Source organism: Homarus americanus, unplaced genomic scaffold (genome assembly GCF_018991925.1).
Source record: "Homarus americanus isolate GMGI-L3 unplaced genomic scaffold, GMGI_Hamer_2.0 scaffold40248, whole genome shotgun sequence".
NCBI classification, from domain to species: Eukaryota; Metazoa; Arthropoda; class Malacostraca; order Decapoda; family Nephropidae; genus Homarus; species Homarus americanus.
Window position 1 is genome coordinate 10,513,682 of NW_024712526.1, and position 7,500 is coordinate 10,521,181.

Genomic DNA, 7,500 nt, shown 5'->3' on the forward strand with positions numbered 1-7,500 from the left:
CGCTAAGTGTCTCCATTAAGTACGAAAGAAAGAGAAAGGAAGAGAGAGAGAGAGAGAGAGACTCCGCCAACCATCGACCTCAGTTGTCACACCTCGCTAAATAAAGTCTAGTTGTTGTTTGTTTGTTGTTGTTGTTGTTTCTGTTGTTGTTTTCATTAACATCAACTGGACATAGACAGACAATTGTATTTTTGGTTAACTCTCTCCCTCTCTTACTTCTCTCTCTTTTATCATTTCTTTTGTCTCTCTCATATTAATCGTGTTTTACTCCTGCAGGCCATTCACTTACCTGAAACCCTGATAAACATTTCAATTTTTTCGTAATTAATTTCATTAGTTTTGTGTTTACCTCTTTTTTGTGTGTGTTGGTTTTGCAATACGAGGAAGAATGTTGTGTTTGTTTATTTTTTTGTTTCATTGTGTTTTTTGTTTATTCTCTGTCTCTCTGCTTCTTTTTCTATCTATCTATCTATCTATCTATCTTTCTCTCTATCTACTCAACCAATCACAGCTCTCTTCATCACCCTATATCGACCAATCACAGCTCTTTTCATCACCCTGTATCGACCAATCACAGCTCTTTTCATCACCCTATATAGACCAATCACAGCTCTCTATCCCGAGCTCGTGTCAACCAATGAGAGGTTTTTATTTTAGTCCCGTTCAGCCAATCACGTCATCAGTATTATAATAGGTTTTGCAGACAAGGTAAAAGATTTTATAGACAAATCATATTGAACGTTTTTATTAATCTGTTAAGCAAATGGACAGATTATTGTTGATATTGACAATTTTTTGGAGATTAAAATGCGATATTTAGAACTAGCTGTTATTAATTTGTTGAGTACTTACATAGACACATACATAACGTACATACACATTCGTCTAACTCTATTTCCATCTGTCTAATTATATCCAAATCCACCTCTAATTCTAAGTCTCTTCATGGGTTTCCCACCTGACTAAGGCCTCCGAGACATGCAGATTTGAAACCCTGTGTCACATCAAAGCTCGTGAGGAGTACTTACAGATGCTTCACTCAGCTTCAGACAGATTAAGACAGCCACATATTTAAGAGGTGATGAGATGATGGGGGTGAGGGGGGGAGGGGGGGGAAACGGGGGAGGGGGGAGGGTGTGTCTTTAGGAGGTAGAGAGGTAGGGGTGTTTTTTGTAGGGGTTGTGCTTGCAGGGGAGGAGAAAGAGGGGTGTCTTGAAGGAGGAGGGGAGACACGGTGGGGGATAGGGGGTGTCTGAGGGGAGGGAAGAGGGAGGTGTGTGTGTGTGTCACTCTCTATTTTCTTTCTTTTTTTTCTTTTTACTTTTATCTTATATTTACTCCTCACCACATAACGCACTGAAGACGAAGAGTCATTCCTCACCTCACTACACCCTGAGGTAACACAACCATCTCATCCCTAACTGAGTAACGATACCTGGTGGAGAGAGAGACATAGAGACAGACGAGGGAGAGACAGAGACAGATAGACGAGAGAGAGAGAGATAGAGATACATAGACAGACGAGACAGAGAGACAGACAGACAGACAGACGACAACAACCACGAATTTTAAACGCGATTCTACTTGACAGGGACTTAGCCTCACGTACTTCACGGCCACTTACTACAGTCACCGGAAAGACTTAAGATTACAGCGACTAGATTAATGCCCTGACTCGACTGTATCGGGTTATTGCGACTAGATTAATGCCCCGACTCGACTGTATCGGGATATTACGACTAGATTGATGCCCCGACTCTACTGTATCGGGGTATTGCGACTAGATTAATGCCCCGACTCGACTATATCGGGGTATTACGACTAGATTAATGCCCCGACTCGACTGTATCGGGGTATTGCGACTAGATTGATGCCCCGACTCTACTGTATCGGGGTATTGCGACTAGATTAATGTCCCGACTCGACTGTATCGGGGTATTGCGACTAGATTAATGCCCCGACTCTACTGTATCGGGTTATTGCGACTAGATTAATGCCCCGACTCGACTGTATCGGGGTATTGCGACTAGATTAATGCCCTGACTCGACTGTAACGGGGTATTTATGACCATTACACGGTATGAACCTCTGGGCAGGTATACGGAACTCATATCCTGATTGGTTAAAAGAAATACGGTGTTGCTGACTTTGAGAACGACTGTGAGTGGCTGTTATGATCGTGTCAACAGTGGTTAAAGACAGATAATTGGTCAGACAGCCATGTGTTTTGGGTATGTGTGATATTTAGTATAACTTCATATGTATAATCTGTCATTTCTAGTATGATAGCCATGTATGATATTTTCTCACCTCCAGTATGATTTATGTGTACACCTTTATCACTCCCAGCATGATTCACTCACGTTATCTCCTGTATAATTCAGACGTATAATATCCATACGTCCCCCCCCCTCTCACCCCCCACAGTCACATTAGAGCTTTCAATCATTCGGGCTGTAAGATATGCATGATTCCTTCCTTGTATAATATATCATGTTTGTTTGATCTGTACCGGGACTACTGCCTCTCAGATGAAGCTGGTTCTCCCAAGTAAGAGTATATTATCATACATGCATCATACTCCCAGCATACTATTAGCATACCAGGTGTGTGTGTGGGGGGGGGGAGATCATGCAGGAATATGATGAAAGTGACGTAGGAACTTGAGTTTGCTCTTGGTATGAAAGTGGAAAGGGGAGAGGGTACAGTGTGTGTGTGTGTGTGTGTGTGTGTGGACTATAAGGTGTGCAGGTATTTACATATTATAAATTCCAAGTATATTTTATTACGTTTTATACAATATGCATGTGTTTTATTATAGTGTAGAAATATATGTATATGTGTATACAATATATTCACACACATACACACACACACACACACACGCACACACACACACACACATACATACAAGTCACAGGTCTGCTTTAGTCAAGAAGGAGGTCTCGCAGCAGTTAACAAAGAGTGAGATAGAGACATACAGACACGGAGAGAGAGAGAGAGGAGATGGAAATAAAACAAGAACGAGAGAGCGAAAGAGAGCGAGAGAGAGTTAAGCGAAGGAGGTCCCACAGCAGTTAACACACTCGCCGTCATCAAAGCCCTGACTCATATCTCCTCCATGTTTGGATTAAGTCTCATCTCTTAGTATTTAAATTCAGACGCTTGTGAGAGATAGTATGAGAGACGGGGAGGAGACGGGGAGGAGAGACGGGAGGAGACGGGGGAGGGAGAGACAGGGGAGTAAGAGAAAGAAGTGATGTGGGAAGGGGGGAGGGAGGGGTTGTGGAGAAAAGAAGACAGAGAGAAAGAAGATAGAAGAAGACAGCGGGTTTATGAAGGGGTAATGACTCGAAATGATCGGCTTCAAGTGATACATTCGACAAAGACGGTTTGAAAAGTTAAGAATCATCATAGTAAAGAGTTAAGTCATCATAATTCAAGGAGATCACATCATACTCAAGGGGTAAAGTCATCATAGTCAGGGTTAGATCGGCATCATACACACAAGAGTTAGAATCATCTCATAGTCAGGGGTTAAGTCATCATACTCAAGGGGGTAAGTCATCATAGTCAAGGGGTTAAGTCATCATAGTCAAGGGGTTAAGTCATCATAGTCAAGGGGTTAAGTCATCATACTCAAGGGGGTAAGTCATCATAGTCAAGGGGGTAAGTTATCATACTCAAGGGGTTAAGTCATCATAGTCAAGGGGTTAAGTCATCATAGTCAAGGGGGTAAGTCATCATAGTCAAGGGGGTAAGTCATCGTAGTCAAGGGGGTAAGTCATCATACACAAGGGGTTAAGTCATCATAGTCAAGGGGTTAAGTCATCATAGTCAAGGGGTTAAGTCATCATACTCAAGGGGTTAAGTCATCATACTCAAGGGGTTAAGTCATCATACTCAAGGGGTTAAGTCATCATACTCAAGGGGTTAAAACGGCTTAGTATGACCCCCCAAAAATAATAATAATTGACAGCAGAATTGAAAGAGGCAAAGATGCTAGAGAAACGATGTGAGGAGGCAAACTTTTGATGGCGGTAGGAATTGAGAGTTGAAGGTGTGTGTTCAGAAATGGTTGAGGGAGAGAGAGAGAGAGAGAGAGAGAGAGAGAGAGAGAGAGAGAGTTCACCTCCACCACCAATACTCTTAACAAACGCTCCTTCACCACCACCACCACCATCACCACCATCACCTGCATGAGCAACTCCCCTCATCAAAACAACCACCACCATCAACCTCCTCTCCACTACCACCACCACCACCACCACCATCAACCTCCCTCTCCCTACCATCCACCACTACCACCACCAGTATCTCCTCACCACTCACAACATCATCATCACTACCATCGCTTCCTTCACCACCACCACCACCACCACCACCACCAGTCCCTCTCACATCTTGAAGTCGACAAAGGTTGCAACCTCTCTGATGCTCGTCTTACGGTCTTCCCACCCCGCCTACCCCCCTCTCATCCCTCCTACCCCCCCCACCTCACCCCCCCTCCCCCCCTCCCCCCCTCCCACCCCGCCTCCCCCCCCACGAGAGGAGCAGATCAACAGGGTCCATCAAGGCAGGCACAGAGGCATCTGATATTGGACAAGGACGATGCTGATAACCCGAGGATTTCTTGCTGGTCTGGGATAAGTCAAGAAAAGTCAGGTTAGAGTTAGAGTTAGGTTAGGTTAGGTTAGGTTAGGTTAGGTTAGGTTATATCCCCTCTCTAATATAAAAAATCAAACACTCTCTTCAAAATGGCGACGTAACCAGACAAAGACTCTATCCCTAACTATATTAATTCCCTTTTTCCTTCAGTTCTAACAATAATAATAAAACAAAATAAACCCGAGACGATATTCACGTGAGAAAAAAAAAATTGAGAACCCTGCCATAAGGTCCTGGGGGTCCTGGGGGTCCTGGGGGTCCTGGGGGTCCTGGGGGTCCTGGGGGTCGTTTCCTGGTATAAAAGTTGGCGATAGTCGATCAGAATATGATACACCACCTGTTGGGGTAGGGGGTGGGGGATAGGGGAGGTGAGGGAGGAGGGAGATATGAGGAGGGGTGGGTGAGACGGGGTGTGGTGGGAAAGGTAGGAGTGAGGATAGGAGTGATGGGAAACGTAAGGTGTGAGGGTGGGGGAGGTCTAGTGGGGGGTGGTGGGAGGGAGTAGAGGGAGTGAGAGAGGGTGAGGAGTGAGTGATATATTATTGCTTTTCTTGATATTCTCTACAGTAGATGGTCAGTCATAACTCCCTCACCTCCTCCTCCCTTACCCTCCCTCCTCCCCTCCTTCTCCCTCACTCATTCTCATCTTTGCCCTACAGAGAGAGAGAGAGGAGCTTTTTATTTAATCATATTGCCCGTTTCAGAGAAGCGTAAATCTCATCTGTATTATCTCTCTCTCTCTCTCTCTCTCTCTCTCTCTCTCTCTCCCTCCCTCTCAGCCACTCTCTCCCTCTCACTAGCAAGGGCTAAGACTACAAAACACATCGCCTCTCATAAGACAGGTCATTGCAGAACTAAAAATATTGGAACTAATCTTTCCCTCCCAAGGTTCAGGTCTGTTGAGAAGGAGACCGAATGAAAAATGCTTCACTCAGTTAGTTAAGAGTCAAATAGGCCCCAATTGTAATGGTTTCCAGGTTGTAATAGGAGCTAGTTGTAATAAGGGGTCTTTTTGTGATGGGAGCTAGTTGTAATAGGGGCTAGTTGTAATGGGGGCTAAATGGGGAAATAGTTGTAATACGAGCTAGTTGTAATGGGGGCTAGTTGTAATGAGGGCTAGTTGTAATAGGGACTAGTTGTAATAGGGGCTAGTTGTAATGGGGGTGGCTAGTTGTAATAGGGGCTAGTTGTAATGGGGGTGGCTAGTTGTAATAGGGGCTAGTTAATGGGGGTGGCTAGTTGGCAATAGGGCTAGTTGTAATGGGGGCTAGTTGTAATGAGGGCTAGTTGTAATAGGGACTAGTTGTAATAGGGGCTAGTTGTAATGGGGGTGGCTAGTTGTAATAGGGGCTAGTTGTAATGGGGGTGGCTAGTTGTAATAGGGGCTAGTTGTAATGGTTTAAAGCTCCAATTCTAATGGGTCATAATCTGTCTGAGTGTGTCTTTCTTTCTGTCTGTTTCTCTGTCTCTCTCTGTCTTTGTGGACTTATTCTTTTATTTTTATCTAATTATTGATTATTATTATTATTATTATTGTGTGTGTGTGTGTGTGTGTGTGTGTGTGTGTGTGTGTGTGTGTGTGTGTGTGTGTGTGTGTGTGTGTACTTATCACCATCATTATTATACTGCTACCTCTACTTTAAATGATAAGGACATGGGTGTGGAAATGTGTGACAGTTCTTGACAAGTATAGAAACGGGCTGTGATGGAAATGCCTAAATAAATGTGAGAATGATAAAGACAAATACAGTAGTGAAATGGAAATGCCAAGAGAAATGTTTGGTAGAGAAAGAGACAGTGAGGGAAGGTGGTAGAGAGAGAGAGAGAGAGAGAGAGAGAGAGAGGTACAACGATGGCATGATGAAAACACTTGATTGAAATGGCTTTGGAAATGTGAGTGTGAGTGTGTGTTTGTGGGCGAGTCAGGGGAGGTGTGTGGGGAGGTGGTGTGTGTGTGTGTGTGTGTGTGTGTGTGTGTGTGTGTGTGTGTGTGTGTGTGTGTGTGTGCGTGTGTGTGTGTGTGTGTGTGTGTGTGTGTGTGTGTCTGTGTGTCTGTGTGTGTGTGACCCTTAACCGTTTTGGCTGCCCACCAAAATTCATCGCCATTGTGAGGCAACTCCACGATGGCCTGAACGGCAGTGTCCTGCACAACAGCACCCAGTCTGAGTTCTTCCCCATCCAAACAGGGGTCAAACAAGGGTGTGTACTGGCACCAACTCTCTCTTCCATCTTCTTGGCTGCCTTCTTTACTCGTGCCAGTGCCAATTTAGCCAGCAGTACCGGGTGAAGGGGGATCTTTTCAACATAAGACGACCCCAGGCAAGAACAAAGGTGTCGGCAGCTTCCATTACTGAAGTTCAGTATGCAGACGACCTCACCCTTGTTGCTCACACTGAACACGACCTACAGCTGATCCTAACCACCTATACAGACGCGTATGCACACTTCGGTCTTGAGGTGAATGTACGTAAGACTCAGATTCTCTTTCAGCCTGCCCCTGGTTCAGACACACCTCCACCTTCCATCCAGCTTAACGGTACTACCCTCTCTAATGTTGCCCACTTTCGGTATCTCGGCTCCCACCTCTCCACCACCGCAGACATCGATGAAGAGATTCAGCATCGGATCAGATGTGCATCTCAAGCCTTGGGCGAACTCCGAAATCGTGTCTTCAGCTGTAGGGAGCTGAAATTATCTACAAAGCTGCACGTATATCGAGCAGTGGTCCTGCCCACCCTGCTATATGGCAGCGAGACATGGGTCTCATGCAGGAGGCACCTCAAGGCACTTGAAAATTTTCACCAACTTTGTCTACGTTCCATCCTCCGAGTT

At 45.0% G+C, this 7,500-nt stretch overlaps 1 protein-coding gene across 1 annotated transcript in view; it reads left to right on the forward strand.

Annotated features, from left to right (window-relative positions):
* Positions 1-7,500, forward strand: part of LOC121863629 — a 56,220-nt gene that overhangs the window by 37,638 nt on the left and 11,082 nt on the right. The gene's annotated exons all lie outside the window — the stretch shown is intronic.